The sequence below is a fragment of the Bubalus kerabau genome, chromosome 16, assembly GCF_029407905.1.
Source record: "Bubalus kerabau isolate K-KA32 ecotype Philippines breed swamp buffalo chromosome 16, PCC_UOA_SB_1v2, whole genome shotgun sequence".
NCBI lineage: Eukaryota > Metazoa > Chordata > Mammalia > Artiodactyla > Bovidae > Bubalus > Bubalus kerabau.
The window spans coordinates 19,586,358-19,605,738 of NC_073639.1; the positions used below are offsets into that span (position 1 = coordinate 19,586,358).

General features: G+C 39.7%; 1 protein-coding gene across 8 annotated transcripts in view; it reads left to right on the plus strand.

Moving 5' to 3' along the window:
• The window catches only part of INPP4B (inositol polyphosphate-4-phosphatase type II B), an 855,034-nt gene that overhangs the window by 544,297 nt on the left and 291,356 nt on the right, over positions 1 to 19,381 (plus strand). The gene's annotated exons all lie outside the window — the stretch shown is intronic.

Sequence of the window (19,381 nt, forward strand, 5' to 3'; positions counted from 1 at the left end):
TTTCTCAGTTATACCCTAGTAAAGCTGGAAGAAATGGAATTTTTTTTCATTTTGCAATACTTTTTCAAGTTGCTAGATTAAATTATTTCTAATGTCTTTTCTAGCCCCAAGGCCCCTTAGCTCATAAATGATAGAACACTCTGATGGGGGTTTTCATGATGATAAATGTGATCCTGTCTTTTTTTCCTATTTCTTAAATTTCCTCACTATAAGTGTTTTTCTCCTTCTTTAATAAGGTTCCCTATTCATTTCTCAAGGACATCGAGAAATAGTTCTCTTTTTCTTTAAGAATAGCATTTAATGCTCTTCTGTTCCATTTCTCTTTTTTAATGAATATTAATGTGCCTAGGAAGGCTTGTTGTTGTTGTTTAGTCACCAAATCGTGTCCAACTCTTGGGACTCCCATGGACCGTAGCCTGCCAAGACTTCTCTGTCCGTGAGATTTCCCAGGTCAGAATACTGGAGTGGGTTGCCATTTATTTCTCCAAGGGATCGTCCGATCCAGGGACTGAACCCACATCTCCTGCTTGGCAGGCGGATCCTTTACCATTGAGCCACAAGGGAAGCCCTGTAGGAAGTCAGCTGCTGCTGCTAAATCGCTTCAGTCGTGTCCAACTCTGTGCGACAGCATGGACGGCAGCTGACCAGGCTCCTCCGTCCCTGGGATTCTCCAGGCAAGAGTACTGGAGTGGGTTGCCATTGCCTTCTCTGTGTAGGAAGTCTACTAATCTGTTATTACAAAGCCTGTACTAAATGTCTAGCCATATTTACCACTCCCCTTTTTTTATTTCAAAGCAAGGGAAAAAAGTAAAAAAGTCTCATAGAGCTGTCAGTTTCTTTTTTTTACAATGTAAAATTGTCTGAAGTCCCTGAAATGTGATAATACAAGCCCAAACTGTCATATTATGTAGCTTGGTTTGGAATAAGCTGTGAAATAAAACTTGTACAAGACAGCTGTTCTAAAAGTTAGCTTTTCTCAAGGCGACAGAATTATTGGCATGTTAATTCCCTTAAAGAAATGCCTGTTTGCTTGATTGAAACAACTATTAAAGATTCCTTAATGGAAGATTTTCTTAATTAAACTCTAAAAATCTTTTATTTGAATAAGTCCATTTATGGATTAGGACATATACTGACAACCTTAGGTTTTTTCCCCCAACATTGTGGTACATTTAGTGACAATACTTTTCTAAACACTGATACATAACATGGTCTGTGTCCTGTAACATTTACAATCAAGAGATTCTCAAGTTAGAGAACATTTTGTAGCATCCCAATACTAGCAACCAGGGCACTTAGAAACTGACCCGAGAGCCCCGATATGTCATGAGACCAGTTCTGCTTAGCCAGATTCTTTGTGTGCTTCTGTATCTTTCCCATGGCCAAAGTTTCCATTCATTTTTAAAGAATTTCTCAGCGGCTACTGGGAATCTGATTGAATAGATAGTTCTGCTCACCTCTTAGCCAGATATTTGAGGTCCCCTGAGTTTTAAACTTGATTAAAACTATTGATTTCTCAGACACAGAATACAAATTTATGGTTACCAATGGGAAAAGGAGGGGGGGATAAATGAGGAGTTTGGGATTAACATATACACTGTATATAGAATATGTAAAAAGCAAGGACCTACCACATCACACAGGGGTGATACACAGAATGTTGTAATAACCCATAAGAGAAAATAATCTGAAAAGAATATATATATATATATATTCATATTTATATATATATATAAAACTAAGCCACTGTGCTGTACAACTGAAACTAACATGTCATTGTAAATCAACTATGCATGTGTGCGTGCTCAGTCACTTCAGTCTTGGCTGACTCTTTGCTACACTATAGACTGTAGCCCACCAGGCTTCTCTGTCCATGGGATTCTCTAGGCAAGAATACTAGAGTGGGTTGCCATGCCCTCCTCCAGGGGGATCTACCCAGCGCAGGGATTGAACCCACATCTCCTGCATTGCAGGTGAATTCTTTACTGCTGAGCCACCAGGGAAGCCTAAATCAACTATACTTAAAACACATGTATACCTGTGGCGGATTCATTTCGATATTTGGCAAAACTAATACAATATTGTAAAGTTTAAAAATAAAATAAAATTTTAAAAAAATCATTGATTTCTGAGATCGGGTCTTATTCCCTCTGATATGAGACTAAGGATAATTTTACTTTCAATTATTAATGTCAATATAGTGATATTGTACTTAGTTTTTCCTGGAATAGATGCCCAAGCTGACTGCAGGCAGGGTCACAGTATACTGAGATCTCAGTTGACCCGGGTCCCAAGTTCCTCTGCTCTAAACTTCTCTGCCATGATCCCATAGTTGGGTGCTAGAACCTGCTTCCACCAGCCCTGGAGAGCTGATCATCCACACCTCTTCCCAGCTCCACGAGTGGTTACCCCAAGTGGTAGCTTGTAATGGGCCAGGGTGAGTATTTTCACCATGGAAATTGGCACACTGTAGAAGTCATAGCTTCTCCTCCCATCTCCAGCCTCTGAGAATCAGTTGTTAAATCTTTACCTGGTAACAGCTCCTCTTAAAGGCAGAATTCTGTCTAGGAAGATCTGGTGCCAATAATGAGCACCCTTATCTGAGAATATTTGCAGGTTTCTTACTGACAACATCAAAGGGAAAGTCACTTTAAGAAGTGGGGAAAGTGAAAGCACAACTTTTGATAAAAAGAAGTCATGAAATTGTCACTTGGTTCTGCTGTCCCTGTGAGTGGACTGTGCGTGGCGCTTAGTTTTAAGCAGTTCCCTCTCAAGTGCCCAATCTCATTAGCTCCAAAAAGCCTGCCTCTCTGGGCACTGAGGCAGCCAGTATACCAAGTGGAAACTCATTTTAAGCACAAACGTGCATTATAAATGATGGAGACACTCCCAACTGTTGAGAGTTTTAAGTGTTAAAGATTCTAGGTTGTAAATGTCTCCTTGAGACAATACATTCCTTCGAAATCTGAGAAGATATATTTTAAAAGCTTTGAATGATTGGAAGAAATAGGAGTATTTTGGCATTTGTTGAATGATTACATTTTAAATTGAATTGCTTTACTGAATAAGAGTGTGCACTCTATGGATGTGTGTGTCTTTGGTTAAAATACACAGAAAAACTTTAATTAGAAAATGAAAGGGCCATCTTGAAGGCAGCTTCAGTGCAGATGAACAATGTTCCACAGCTTTAACTTCAAAAAAATCTAGAGTAGGATTTCCAAGATATATTTCAAAAAATTTTATTTTTATATTGGAATATAGTTGATTTGCAATGTTGTTAATTTCAGGTGTACAGCAAAGTGATTCAGTTATACAAATATAGGTATATGTATATATATATATATATATATATATATATGTATGTATTCTTTTCCAGAACTTTTTCCTCATCTAGGCTATTACAGAGTATTGAGTAGAGTTCCCTGTACTACACAGTAGGTCTTTGTTGATTATCTATTATATATACATAATATATATATATATATATATATATAGTATATCAGGCTCCTTGTCCCTGGGATTCTCCAGGCCAAGAACACTAGAGTGGGTTGCCATTTCCTTCTCCAATGCATGAAAGGGAAAAGTGAAAGTGAAGTCACTCAGTCGTGCCCAACTCTTAGCGACCCCATGGACTGCAGCCTACCAGGATCCTCCGTCCATGGGATTTTCCAGGCAAGAGTACTGGAGTGGGTTGCCATTGCCTTCTCTGATATATATTATATAGATAACATATAATATATAATATATATTATCTATTATATATATATAGTAGTGTGTATATGTTAGTCCCAAACTCCTCCAAGATGTGTTTTAAGTCAGGCCCTATGAGGTGCAAAATCTTGCTTACATGGAAAGAAGCTTTTCAGAAGTCCCATTTACAAGTATCTAGTGCTGAAAAGACGGAGAAGGCAATGGCACCCCACTTTAGTACTCTTGCCTGGAAAATCCCATGGACAGAGGAGCCTGGTGGGCTGCAGTCCATGGGGTCGCTGGGATTCGGACACGACTGAGCGACTTCACTTTCACTTTTCCCTTTCATGCATTGGAGAAGAAAATGGTAACCCACTCCAGTGTTCTTGCCTGGAGAATCCCAGGGACGAGGGAGCCTGGTGGGCTGCCGTCTATGGGGTCACACAGAGTTGGACCCAACTGAAGCGACTTAGCAGCAGTAGCAGCAGAAGTGCTGAAAAGAAGGGGTTTGGTTTCAAAATTAAAGATGCTGTTCTTTGTTTTTATGATCTTCCGTCCATCCATCATTATTTGCCATTCATGGGTCTTTGAATCCTTGCTTGCTGATATGGTTTAAATGCAAAGATGGAACAATGAAAATATTCTCTAAATTGTACTGCCATGGGTACCTGCCAGAAATGTTGAATCCATCCATAAAAAATCCTACTCATAGGGGTTTCTTCAGTAATTATAATTCTGTTACCATTCAGTTTGTTGATAATTTCTTTTCAGGGAATTGAGGTCCCTTCATGGTTTAAGGTAGCATGCTTCAAGGTAGCATATTTCTTCTGAAGATTCTTCTATTTCAAGAGCTGTGCTCTTCTTTAATATTTGTAATGTAAATAGTACATTTATTATTTAGCACTAAATGTATTTAAATATTCATCCACAAATATTCTTGTGATGGTTGAGCATTATTATCCTCAGAGATTAATGTAATTACACATGCAGGAAATTTAAGAACTATTTCTCTCTCAGTGTCAAAGTACTTTCTATCAATATTCAGAAACAAATTAAATGACTCAAGGTTACCGAAATAATTATCATTCTAAAACCTAAATAGGTTAACTTGATCGTGTCTCTGAGAAAGTAAAGCAGTCATAATAAAACTCTAATTTGCAAATAACTCCTAACTGTTCATCGTTTCCACTCGACTTTCTGTAGTCTGTTCTCCATATACAATCAGAATATTTTTAAAGTACGAGAAAGATCACATCTCTTCTTGGCTCAAAACCCTGCTATAGTTTCCTATTGGTATTAGAATGTAGACTTGACTCTACCAAAGCCCTGCCTTCCTTTTAATCTATCTTCTTCTTATGCCTCCTCCTTCAACTACTTTTTTTTTTTCCAGCCACTCTGGCCTCAGGGCCTTTGCACTTGATGTTGTTTTTGACTGGAACACCATCCCTGCTTATTTTCCTCTGGACTGGCTTCTCTTCTTTAGTAGGTCTTAAAGTCACCTGCTCAGAGAAATTCACCCTCACCACTGGACATAAAATACTCCTATCCATTTAACTCTTCATTCCATTGCCCTATTTGACTTCTGTGCATACTTACTAATTTACCCATTTTGATGTTTCCATCTCTTCCTGTTGCTAGAATGCAGGCCTATAAATTGATGATTCCTTTTTCACAGTCATGTCCCTCACACTTAGAATGACAGATCATTGTGGGCAAAGGCATGCAGGGAGATGGAAGAAAGACAAGTTCAAGGAACCCATAGGGATTCAGAGCAACCGGATGAGTGGGTTCATGTAGTAAACATCACATCCATCTCTGAAAGAGATTCTATGGCAGAAATCTTCCTTAAAATGCTAAGACTGAAATATTCTCCAGAATCTCAAACGGCTTTTGATAATGTGGATTTTTATAGCTGTGGCTATTAACCTCATTAAAAATTAAAACTTAGAGAATTAAAAAATGTGTATTAATTCACTTAAAATAGCTAATAATAAACCTATTATATGTTAGCATATATATTACATGTTTTTCAAAATTAATTGTTTTAGAAAACTAAAAATGAAAAAATATTGGGAGAATGCCATTGTTTTACATATGTATAAGTCTCTTAATGTCTGATTAATAGGAGAGACCTATGTTGTCATGTTTCAGTCTGTAGGCAAATCACATTTCTTATCGCATCTAGAAAATTCCACTCTGTACTATACATTTGTGAAAGAATGAAAGTAGAAAGGAAAAATCCTGTCTTATAATTATTATGAAAATGGTGTTGACCTTGCAGATCCCCTGATTGGACCTCATTAGCATACTGCTGATCTGGAGTTTGAATAAGATGTAAACTGGAAACTTCTCAGGTGGGTCAGTGGCTAAGACTCTGTGCTCCCAATGCAGGGGGCCCCGGTTCCATCCCCTTTCAGGGAACTAGATCCCACATGACGCAACTGAAAAAAAAAAAAAATCCCACGTGCTGCAATGAAGATCCAAGACCCTGAGTGCTACAACTAAGACCTGGCACAGCCAAATAAATAAATAATAAAAAATAAAAGATGTTCAATGCAAGCATTTTGTGTCCCCGCTGCTGTGTCACAGGATTCAGGGGGCATCTGGTTTGTTACAGTAAGAGATGTCCTCCACTAATGAGATTGTGTTCCCAAGTCTGGAAGTCAATCTTTGGAAACTTTAAATAGCTCTTTTATAGAAACATAGTTTTTCATCATTATTCTCTTCTTATGAAGATTTTACAGCATTCAATTGAACACTCTGCTGTTTTAAGACAACCCTGAGTGCATCCCGCAGGAGACCTACAGTTCAGTTCAGTTGCTCAGTCATGTCTGACTCTGCGACCCCATGGACTGCATTACACCAACTCCTGGAACCTACTCAAACTCATGTCCATCATGTTGGTGATGCCATCCAACCATCTCATTCTGTGTCCTCCCCTTCTCCTCCTGCTTTCAATCTTTCCCAGCATCAGGGTCTTTTCCAATTAGTCCATTCTTTGCATCAGGTAGCCAAAGTATTGGAGTTTTAGCTTCAGCATCAGTCCTTCCAATTAATATTCAGGACTGATTTCCTTTAGGATGGATTGGTTGGATCTCCTTGCAGTCCAAGGGACTCTCATGAGTCCTCTCCAACACCATAGTTAAGAAGCATCAGTTCTTTGGTGCTCAGATTTCTTTGTAGTCCAACTCACATCCATACATGACTACTGGAAAAACTGTAGATTTGACTAGATGGACCTTTGTTGGTAAACTAATGTCTCTGCTTTTAAATATGTTGTCTAGGTTGGTCATAGATTTTCTTCCAAGGAGCAAGTGTCTGTTAATTTCATGGCTGCTGTCACCATCTGCAGTGATTTTGGAGCCCCCAAAAATAAAGTCTGTCATTGTTTCCCCATCTATTTGCCATTAAGTGATGGGACTGGATGCCGTGATCTTTGTTTTCTGAATGTTGAGCTTTAAGCCAACTTTTTCACTCTATTCTTTCATTTTCATCAAGAGGCTCTTTAGTTCTTCTTCACTTTCTGCCATAAGGGTGGTGTCATCTGCATATCTGAGGTTATTGATATTTCTCCTAGCAATATTGATTCCAGCTTGTGCTTCATCCAGCCCAGCATTTCTCATGATGTTCTCTGCATATAAGTTAAATAAGCAAGGTGACAATTTACAGCCTTGACATACTCCTTTCCCGATTTGGACCAAATCTGTTGTTCCATGTCCAGTTCTAACTGTTGCTTCTTGACCTGCATACAGATTTCTCAAGAGGCAGGTCAGGTGGTCTGGTATTTCCATCTTTTGAAGAATTTTCCACAGTTTGTTGTGATCCACACAGTCAAAGGCTTTGACATAGTCAATAAAGCAAAAGTAGATGTTTTTCTGGAACTCTCTTGCTTTTTCGATGATCCAGTGGATGTTGGCAATTTGATCTCTGGTTCCTCTGCCTTTTCTAAATCCAGCTTGAACATCTGGAACTTCATGGTTCATGTACTGCTAAAGCCTGGCTTGGAGAATTTTGAGCATTACTTCGCTAGCATGTGAGATGAGTGCAATTGTGCAGTAGTCTGAACATTCTTTGGCATTGCCTTTCTTTGGGATTGGGATGAAAACCGACCTTTTCCAGTCCTGTGGCCAGTGCTGAGTTTTCCAGATTTGCTGTCATATTGAGTGCAGCACTTCAACAGCATCATCTTTTAGGATTTGAAATAGCTCAATTGGAATTCCATCACCTCCACTAGACTTGTTCGTAGTGACGCTTCCTAAGGCCCACTTGATTTCACATTCCAGGATGTCTGGCTCCAGGTGAGTGGTCACACCGTCATGGTTATCTGAGTCATGAAGATCTTTTTTGTACAGTTCTTCTGTGTATTCTTGCCACCTCTTCTTAATATCTTCTACTTCTGTTAGGTCCATACCATTTCTCCTGTTTATTGTGCTCATCTTTGCATGGAATATTCCCTTGGTATCTCTGATTTTCTTGAAGAGGTCTCTGGTTTTTCCCATTCTATTGTTTTCCTCTGTATCTTTCGTAATCGTGTTTCTTTGAGAAGTATCTTCCTCATCCCAGTTTGAGGTGCCACCGTCACATTTCCCTCTGCTGCTGAGAAACTGCAAAGTTTTGTTTCAGTTTCTCTACGTTGCCTTCAGTCCACTGTTGTGGATGTGAACTCTCGTTTCAGCCTAAGCTGCACACATCACAGCAATGGAGGGGTTGAGAACACTGGTTTCAGAACACAGATTTGTGTTGAAATGCTAGCCCTTTTATGGAGCAGCCCCGTAACCTGGGGAGAAACTTAACTTGTTTTGGAGTTTTGTTTTCAGGCAGATTGAAAGGAACCTCAGGTGTTAGCCTCAGCTATCTCATAAGGTGGTTTGTGGAGTGAATGAGAAGGAAAAGCAATGAAAAACAATTCTGAGTGATTAGAAACCATTAATTAAAGGAATGTAAAGAATTTTTAAAAGCATTTTTAAAGCTTCTCCAGGTGGTTGTCAAGTGCAGCCAATACTGAGACCTAATGACCGAATAAATTATTAGATGTTGGGTTGGCCAAAAAATTTGTTCGTTCAGATTTTTCTATAACCTTATCCAGAAAAACCCAAATGAACTTTTTGGCCAATCCAATACTTTGGTGGAATTCCATAGAGAAAGATACTGATGTGATAATAGAATAGAAGAGATGACCACAACACTTCATTGGGTAGATACAGTAAAAGCCTCTTCTCTCTGTGTCTGTGTACACCACTTTTTTCCAATTTGTTGAAAAAAAATGTACTTTGTGAATTGATCTTATCAATCAATTGCTCTTTACTCTGGGCTTGGTGATCTTCTTTTGATTGGGGGTTACGAAAGACTGCGTTATAAATGAACTCTTAAAATACTAAGCGATATCACAATAATTTCATTTTAAAGCTACCTAGAAATTATTTAGCCTTTACAGTTCTGGGACTAATTGACTTTCACTGAGCAACATATTAATAGACATGTGCTTGTGTTGATATTACTGTTCTCTGTCTAATGGCTCATTCATTAACTCATGACTCTGGTCTTAATTGGGGGCTGTTAATATATTAAAGATGGTGTTTTTGAGTCTGGTAATGTGATGAATTGTGTCTGTTTCTATTCCCTGAGGCTAATAGATTTTTGGTTTTTAAAACTCATTAAGCAGCCCTAGGGAAGACGATTAAAGTCACCACCAGTCTGGGCTCAGAAAAGGCACACTGTCATGGAAGGGATGCAGATGCTTTAGGCAGAGCATTTCAAATCTGAGCTGTAACTTGCTACTGAAGCAGGCAAATCACTCCAGTTTTCTGAATCTGACTTCTCTTATCTGTAAAATGGGCCAGAGACTAATAATATAACCCAGAACTAAGGAATTAAGTGAGATAATACAAGTTAAAAAAAAAAAAATACATGTGCCTCTGAAATACTTAACCCATAGGGCAAGGAAATAGTTACTTCCATTGATTCTCTTATCCTTCTTTATCAATTATAGATTTGTATATTTCTTTCTAGGGTAGAAAGTTTCTAGGGTAGCACATATTCAACCCAGGTCAACCTAGGTCTCGTGCTGGAATCAAGAGATCAGCTCCCATTGACTTTCTTTTCCTTTTTCAGAATGATGGTACAATTATTTTTGTATGTTGGAGAAGTGGAGAAATAGGGGAAGGGAAATGAAAACAGTGATGGACGTTTGACCTTACCAAAAAGCTATTAATATGGATATATGATACTTGAATTGAGTGATCTGTGTCCTGAAATGTTAATATTCTCATACGGGGCTTTGGAAGTCAGCAGGAGTTGAATTCTCAACTATAATGAGCGGTTGTTTAGCAGATTATTAGTTAATACCTTCGGTGCCTACAAACACATTTTTATATTCTGTTTTTTTGGTATAAAGAGTCCTTTATTCTTTATTTCTGTTTTAAAAATAGCTAAATATCTATTTTTTAGTTTAATTTTTTATTGGAATAGAGTTGCTTTATAATTTTATGTTAGTTTCTGCTGTACACCAAAGGGAATCAGCCAGTCATATACATATATCCCCTCTTCCTTGGAATTCCTTCCCATTTAGGACATCACAGAGCATTGAGTAGGGTTCCCTGTGCTATACAGTACGTTCTTACTAGTTATCTATTTTATACAGAGTAATGTATGCAGAGTAATGTATATATGCCAATACCACCCCCCCCAAAAAAAAGAACTTTGGCCTTAAATTGTACAGCTCTTTGGAATTTTGTCCTGTTTGTTTTTGGTGAGTGCCCAGGGCAAGTCTTGACTCTGAGATGCAGTGCAGGACACCCCATGAGCTCTGACCAGTGTTGCCTTTCCTAGCCTGGTGACCCTTTTAGGAGGAGTCAGGAGTAGAGTCTGAAAGGCAGAAGGATTTACTCACAGAACAGCAATAGAGAGACCTTCTTCTGATTTCATGAAAACTAGACCTCAGTTTTAGCATCTCTTATTTTCAGCAGAGCTTATATTTTTCAGTAACTCTCTAACAAAGGAAGAGAATGTCTAAAGATATTTTGGCTATTCAGTACTTTTTTTTTTTTTACCAGCCTATAATAGATCTCTGTAAGATTTGGAAAGGGAAATGGTATAAAATGTGGATAATGGCAGGGTTACCCAGAGTTATATGACTCCAGAGCCACGTTTTCAGTCACCATTAATATAAAGAATCACATGACTCCTGTATGACTGGTAGAATTTAGTATAATATCACATTCATTTGGTGAAATTAACAGTCTTAAGGAGCCACCAATTAAGCATAAAGGGACTCACGTTACCAGAAGTCTGTGGTGTGAACATCACTGCCTTAGAGACATGGGAATCCTCTAAGATAGTTTTATACTTTTTTTTTTGTATTGGAGTATAGCAGATTAACAAACAATGTTGCAATAGTTTCAGGTCGGCAGCCCAGGGTCTCAGCCATACATATGCATGTATACATTCTCCTCCAAACTCCCCTCCCATCCAGGCTGCCAAATAGCACTGAGCAGAGTTCCATGTGCTATACAGTAGGTCCTTGCTGGTTATCCATTTTAAATATGGCAGTGTGTACACAGCGACCCCAAACTCCCTAACTGTCCCTTCCCCAGGCCCCCGTCCTTCCCCCCAGCAATCATAAGCTCGTAAGTCTGTGAGTCTCTTTCTGGAAGACCTCTAAGATTAGATGCATCCAAACTAAGAGTGTTTACATTTTTCTCACTGTGATCTCTTTTTGCTTGGAAATCTCGAGAATGTTCTTGTGTACATCATTTACATGATACATTTTGACATGTGAAAGAGGATCACATTTGCCCAGCAAAGGCCAGGATTGCAAGTCACACTCATTACTTATTGGATCCTTTTTGGATAGTGTTCGGGATTCAGGATTAACTGCTTTTACTAAGAGAACTACCTGCAGTTATCCATTTATAACTGGTTTACTGAAGACTTCACTCAGTAGACAGGGCTTCCCTGATGGCTCAGACTCTAAAGAATCTGGCTGCAATTCAGGAGGCACAGGAGATGTGGGTTTGACCCCTGGGTCAGGAAGATCTCCTGGAGAAGGGCATGGCTACCCACCCCAGTATTCTTGCCTGGAGAATTCCATGGACAGAGGAGCCTGGTGGGCTATAGTCCATGGGGTCACACATACTTGCACACGACTGAGCGACTAACACTTTCACTTTACTCAATAGAACAACATATAATGGCATCCCTTTCCCCCTCCAAACATATTTAATTACTATGCTCTGTTGATCTTTTTTTGTTGTTGTTCATTTTGTAATTGTGTATTTGGAAGATTCCTTAGCTTTGCAGTAGCTTTCAGAAAATAAAAAAAAAATTTAGTTGGGTTACGATGTGGTAGCTGGGATCAGCAACTCTCTCTGACACCGCATAGAAATGAGTCAAATGTTACAAAAGTCATGTTTGAAAACATCATCAAGCCATGATAGTAGTAACAACTAACATGGTCGTGCTCAGTCATGTCTGACTCTTTGCTACCTCATGGACAGTACCCTGCCTGTCTCCTCTGTTCATGGGATTCTCCAGGTAAGAATATTGGAGTAGGTTGTCATTTCCTCTGCTAGGCGATCTTCCCAATGCAGGGGGTCAAACTTGCATCTCCTTAACTGCAGGCAGATTCAAGAGAAAAATTCCAGAGAAAGGAGGACCTTTCAGAGATGAGCTATCAAGAGCGTGTGTATTTTCCTTCCCAGGCCTTTGGTGATCCTGAGAGAACAGGAATTTACCTGGACGGAGGGCTGCTGCCCAGAGAAAGAGAAATTAGCCGAGCTTTCAGCAGTTGTATTGGATGGTGTGAGAAACTGAGACTTGAGAGTCCTCAAATTAATGGTCATTATTTTCTCAGAAGAGACTCACTGAATCCTGACCCTGGCAGGAGCCAAAGAACCAGGCCAAAGGTTTATAAAAAAAAGCAGAGTGAAACCTCCCACCATTTCACAGTGTTTAGGGGACTGGGCAAAGGGACCAAAACCAAGCAAGAGCCCCAGTCCTAGAGGGAGTGGTGAATTGACGCTGAGGCACTAAAAAGCCATTTCTCACCTGAGGGCAATGAACAGATTTTCTCTCTGTAGCTGGAAGCCTGAGTATCTGTCTTTACTAAACACAAGGCAGCCGGCTGGCTCAGAACCCAGCAGATTCGGGTTTTCATGTGTAGCTGAAATAACAAACTTAGAGACCAAAAGGGACTCAAATGCATGGCTGCTCTGTCTCTAAAGACAGATGCTGAAGCTGAGATCCAGTGCAAAAATGGTCCACTGAGACATCTGAGAATCTCTAGCATCCTTTCAAGGGTTGAGGAGCAAAGACGAATTAGGCTCCCCACTGAGGGCTGTACCCTACAACACAGACAGACTGAGTGTCTTAGTTTGCTAAGGCTGCTATGACCGAGTGCCACAGACTGAGTGGCTTAAATAGCAGAAATTTATTTTCTCGCATTTCTGGCTTCTGGAAGTCCAAGATCAAGGTGTCAGCAGGGATGAGGTTTTCTGAGACCTCTCCCCTTGACTTGCAGTTGACCGCCCTCCTTGCAGATTTTTTTTTCCTTTGATTTGGACCATTTTAAAAGTCAGCATTGAATTTGTTACAATATTGCTTCTGTTTTATGTTTTTGGTTTTTTGGCCACGAGGCATGTGGCATCTTAGCTCCCTGAGCAGGGATCAGACCTGCACCTGCCTATGTTGGAAGGTTACATCTTAACCACTGGCGCACCAGGGAGGTCCTCTGCTGATTCTTCACTGGATCAGCCCTCTGTGTTTGCACCTCTGGTGTGTCTTCCTCTTCTCATCAGGGCACTCGTCCTATTGCATTAGGACCCCGTCCTAGTGGCCTCATTTAAACCTAATGACCCTATCTCCAATTGTAGCCATTCCAAGGTGCTGTGATTAGGGCTTCAGAATATGAAACTGAGACTGGGTCGGGGAGTGAAGGGTTAGTAGGGATTCAGCCTGAAACACTGAGTCTTTCCAGCCCATCTCTGTCCCAAATCAATCCCTGACTTGATGACCAGAGCAGCCTCTCCTCCATAGCATGATACAGCAAAGCATAACAAAGGAAAGGATATTTCTGAAACAGATAGTATCTGGAGCTTTTATAGATGCTTGACATTTAAGAAAATTACTAAGTGCCTTCATAACCAGAAGACAAATTCCCTTCCTTATTAGGCATTTTTAGGTGCAAATGAATATCTACCATTGGCGTCTGTGGCTGTTTCACTCGTAAGCATTCTAGTGTGTGTGTGTTCAGCGCTAAGTCGTGTCTGACTTTTTGCAACCCCATGGACTGCAGCACACCAGGCTTCCCTGCCCTTCACTATCTCCCAGAGTTTGCTCAAATTCATGTTTATAGAGTCAGTGATGCTATCTAACCATGTCTTTCTCTGCCATCCTGCTTCTCCTTTTGCCCTCAGTCTTTCCCAGCATCAGGGTCTTTTCCAGTGAGTTGGCTCTTCACATCAGGTGGCCAAAGTATTGGAGCTTAAGCTTCAGCATCAGTCCTTCCAAAGAATATTCAGGGTTGATTCCTTTAGAATTGACATGTTTAATCTCCTTGCTGTCCAAGGGACTCTCAAGAGTCTTCTCCAGCACCACAATTGGAAAGCATCAGTTCTTCGGTGCTCAGCCTTCTTTATGGTCCAACTCTCCATAAATTACTACTGGAAAAACCATAGCTTTGACTAGATGGGCTAGATCTCAAACTTTAGCAGGCATATGAATTACCCGGGGATCTTAGTGAAATGAAGACTGATTCAGGATGGCTTCCCTCGTGGCTCAGACTGTAAAGAAACTGCCTGCAATGCAGGAGACCCTGGTTTGATCCCTGGGTTGGGAAGATCCTTTGGAGAAGGGAATGGCTACCCATTCCAGTATTCTTTTCTGGAGAATCCCATGGACAGAGGAGTCTGGGGTCACAAAGAGTCAAACACAACTAAGTGACTAATACTTCACTTTCAATATGTCTGGAAGGGGCCTGAGATTCTGCATTTCTGTAACAAGCTTTACAGGATGGCCCTCAGACCATCCTCCTAACCAGCTGCGGATCAGTGAGTGAAGACTGTGTATGCTAGAGTTTAAGAAACATTGCCCGATAAATAATGCCTAAGACTGCTTCCAGCTCTGAGATTCTGTTAGCTTTTTTTAAAAAAACAATATTTAAAAAAAATAGCCATATTCTATCTCTTTGACTATAAAACAGTGCATTTTTGTGAACTTGTATAGGACTCAGAGGGGAGCCAGACATTTCTGTGTGATCAGGTTTCCATGTGTTTATTATAATAAGGTTATTCTTTATCTCATTCCAAGTGGAACAAGTAAATCTGATGATTTTATATATTTTAATTTGAGATACAGAGAATTATAGTAATGTTTTTGTTAGAAAAAAGGGTATGTTTCAATAATGCATTGGTTACAAGAGACCTTCCTGGATCTGACAATAGTCTGCAGAAAGGATCTGGGTTTTCCTCTTGTCCCAAGTGTGTTTCTCCACTGCTGCCAACACCTTCCCCTCTTCTTCCAGCTGAGACCCTGCAGGGAAAGATCGCTTCTTCCTCACCTACCAGTGAAGTCCAGGCTTGGACACCTTGGTGCGTGGCCTCTTCTTCCGTGGATCTGGATACCTAACAATAGCCTAGCACCATTCACATATGAAAAAATACAGCAATCACCCTCCTCCTATGCTTAGGGTGTGTGCCTAGGCTCTTTGTAGCAAGGGTGACTCATTTAAGAACAGCTTCTTATATCAAGTTGTTAGCCCAAGTGGCCTCTTAATTGAACAATTAGCTCATGAATGAGTCAATGAGGATTTGATGAAAGGGTGGCACTCACTATCTGCTACCTGATTTTCCTTTGTTTCTTTTTTTCTGGGTAAATTTAGTGTGTAGAAGGTTGAGCTTATAAAGTTGATAGAGAAGGAAATGAATTTGTTTTACAGGAATCTTAAGAAATATTCAAGATGGAATATATAATTTTCTACATGGCCACTCCTAGAAATTGATCTTTCTTGCTTTATTTGTTGATATTGTAAAAGTCCAGACAAAAGGAAGTGGTAAGAACTTTAAATATGTAGCCAGGCAGACATTCTTATGTCCCAGGAGGGGATTGGGGAGGGGTATGGTGAAGCAAAACAGGGCAAAGAACTGCTAATAAGACCAAAAAAGGAAAAATGAATTTATAAAGAAGACCAGAAAATCTCAGGAGGCATGACATTGCTGATGAACTGGAATATTCCAGATGCTATAGAGACAGTCATTGCTTCATCCCTTTCTCACCAAGAGGTCTCTGCTAAATCTGTCCAAGGTTTATTTATGGTTTTTTTTTTTTTTTTCCAGTGACATATTCCTCCCTCAGTCCTATCTCCATCTCTCTGTCTCTCTGCTTCCTCTCATCTTTTCTCTGTCATTTCTTCCTTCTCTCTTTCTTTTCCTCACCCCCTGCAGTTTTCTCTCTTCTTCCTTCCCCTTTTCTCTCTTGTTTCTTCCTCCTTTCCTCTCTGTGTCACATACTGTTCTAAGTGCTGGGAAGATGTCTCACTCACAGCCACCTATGGAGTCTCTTATTAACCGCATGTTAGAGATAACTGATGTAAAGGGAAAAGAAAACTGGCAAAAGGAGGTTAAATAATCTCCCAACATGACTCTGGGCAGAGTTTGAATGATCCAGGAGGGGACTTCCTTAATGGTCCAGTGGCTGAGACTCTGTGGTCCCAATGCAGGGGGCCTGGGTTTGATCCCTGGTTGGGGAACTAGATCCTGCATGCCACAGCAAAGGATCCCGCATGCCACGGTGAAGATCACATATCCATGTGCTGCAACTTAGACCTGGCACAGCCAAATAAATAAATACTTAAAAAAAATTTTTCCTATTGTCTAGAAATTGTATACAACTCCAGTTCCATAACATGATAGATTGATCTCTCTCCCCAAACAGAGTTGACTCTAGTGTCCTTAGAGGCCCCATGTTAGAGTGTCTTCTGAATACTCTTTTCCAAACACAGATGGGTTTTTATGACTCCATGCCTGCTACATAACACCTTCTTTGCTTGGCCGCCTTCTCCTTTGCCTCAAACTCCTACTCACTGTTCAAAACCAGACCTCCTCTGTTATGAAGTCTTTCTTGATGCTTACAGGCTGCATCAGTTACTCTTCACTCTGCATTAAGACAGGAATGTACCCACATTTTCATTTTAGAACTTACTACATTGTCCTGGATTATTCATACATTTATGCTGCCCACTAGACTCTAAAGTCCTGAAGAGAAGGAATGGGACCTTATTCACTGACAAACCCAGTGTTTTCACTGTGAGGAGAGATGTATATTATGTAAAAAAAGCATGATTGATTTGTAACCTATATACTGTCACATCAGTGGTATTGATCTTAAATATATAAAAACTCTACATATAAACTTATTTAAACAAACATTTCCTATACAAATTTGACTTTATAAAATTTAAAATTGGTTTATTATTTTGTCTTTAAGTTCCTCTAAATTAAGAATTCCGCTTGTGATTTAAACATGCCATGGTACAGGAAAATATGAAGTACATATACTTTTTAAAAATGCTTCTTTATGTAAAGTGAAGTTCACTCTGTCTTTCCCTCCCCTTTGTGCATATGCACACAGACAGGCAGACACACACACACACTCACACACACACACACACACACACTCTCACACTGAATATGCAACCTGGTCAGTGAATAGTTTTAGACATTTTCATCGTTTGCAGCTTGGGGTTAAGAATCTTTTTTTCTCTATGCAGATTATTCATATTAATAAGGTATAAGTGTTCTACTGATAAAATCAGTATAATTTAGGAGTTTAACGACTATGTTGCAACAATTGTCAGTATTTTTATACCTTTGTCCAACATTATATTGCATAGTGTATATATAGTCATATATATTTGTACATGCGCTCACTTTATGCAGTCCTATATATGTTTACTCTCACCATTTTTTTTTTTTTTTTTACTTCTTTTGCTTTCTTTCTACGTTCAACCATATCTCCTTGGTTAATGCTTTTTGGATGTCAAATCTTTTCCAAAAGTAATGATACATATACACATATGTGTATGTGTATATGGGTTGCATATTTGTGAATATTCACTATATATATTTCTAGTATATAGTTTGCATATATGGCACCCCACTCCAGTACTCTTGCCTGGAAAATCCCATGGACGGAGGAGCCTGGTAGGCTGCAGTCCATGGGGTCGCTAAGAGTCAGACACAACTGAGCAACTTCACTTTCACTTTTCACTTTCATGCATTGGAGAAGGCAATGGCAACCCACTCCAGTGTTCTTGCCTGGAGAATCCCAGGGATGGGGGAGCCTGGTGGGCTGCTGTCTATGGGGTCCCACAGAGTCGGAAATGACTGAAGGACTTATACACACACACATACTATATTTAGTGTACATGTACATACATGCACACATATTACACTACAGCTTGCCATGTATTAATATGTAGTTTCTGAGTTTTCTTATCCTTTGAGGCCAGCTAATGATTTCCAGATAGTGAGACTGAAGGTATATCTGAACATTCTGGACCGAAGAATGTTAATGCAGTCACCAACCTGGAAATGCTCTTAACTAGTGAGCATTCTGTCATGAAATCTGGAGTTGAGTGTGTTCTGTAAATTATGTTGTTTACTCTGTTGGGATCTCTCCTGTCATTATTTTGTGCTCTGGTGAACAATTTTGACTTGTAATGACTGACAAATTATACAAGTGATAATGCTGGATCTGTCATAAAGAAACAAAGAATATGATTGCCATTGCTGCACCTCCAAAGGGATTTTGTTTAAATGACCCCCTAAAATGTTGATCCATTATATGTTCCTGGGTTCCTGTCTCCCATCTGTCTCACCAGCCCTCTGCTCTCCAATTAAGCACAGTGTTCTTGTTTATTGCTCTGTATTCATTTAACTTGTTTATCACATCTTTGCTGTAAATTTAGATATAGTAGATTTAGGATTTATGTTTTCTTCCTGCTTTTACTAGCTTTTTCTTACGTGAGAAAGATAATTGTGATTTCTTTTTATCTGAAAAAAAGTTTTAATAGAGATTCATAGGCTCAGTAGCAATACATCAGACTCAACATCCTGGGTCAGGAAAGAACACAAGATAGTTTGAACGGGCCTCAGGTAGTTGTAATGTACAACCAGGGTTGAGAATCCCCACTCAGGAGAAGAAATGTCTACTTATTATGTAAGGAGTTGATTTTTTCACCTGGAATGCTTTTGAAACATAAGAAAATCTTCCCCAGATGACTATTTTATACTATTTTCCTCTTTGGGGCTTCCCTGGTAGCTCAGTGGTAAAGAATCTGCCTGCAATGCAGGAGCCCGCCTACAATGCAGAAGACAGGGGCTTGATCTCTTGGTTGGGGAGTTCGCCTGGAGCAGGAAATGGCAACCCACTCCGGTATTCTTGCCTGGGGAATCTCTTGCACAGAGGAGCCCGGTGGGCTAATGGCCATGGGGTCACAAAAGAGTCGAACACAACTTAGCAACTAAACCACTACCATCATTTTTTCTCTTCCACAATTGAGAATTAGTTTTCAGATGAATCTGGATGTGGTTATCTCAAAATTTGGCTGAGAATTCTTTGTTTTTGATATGAATATTTAATTTGTTTTTTTTCTAGAATTATATTTTATTTGGCAGTCCAAAATGAGGACTTCAGC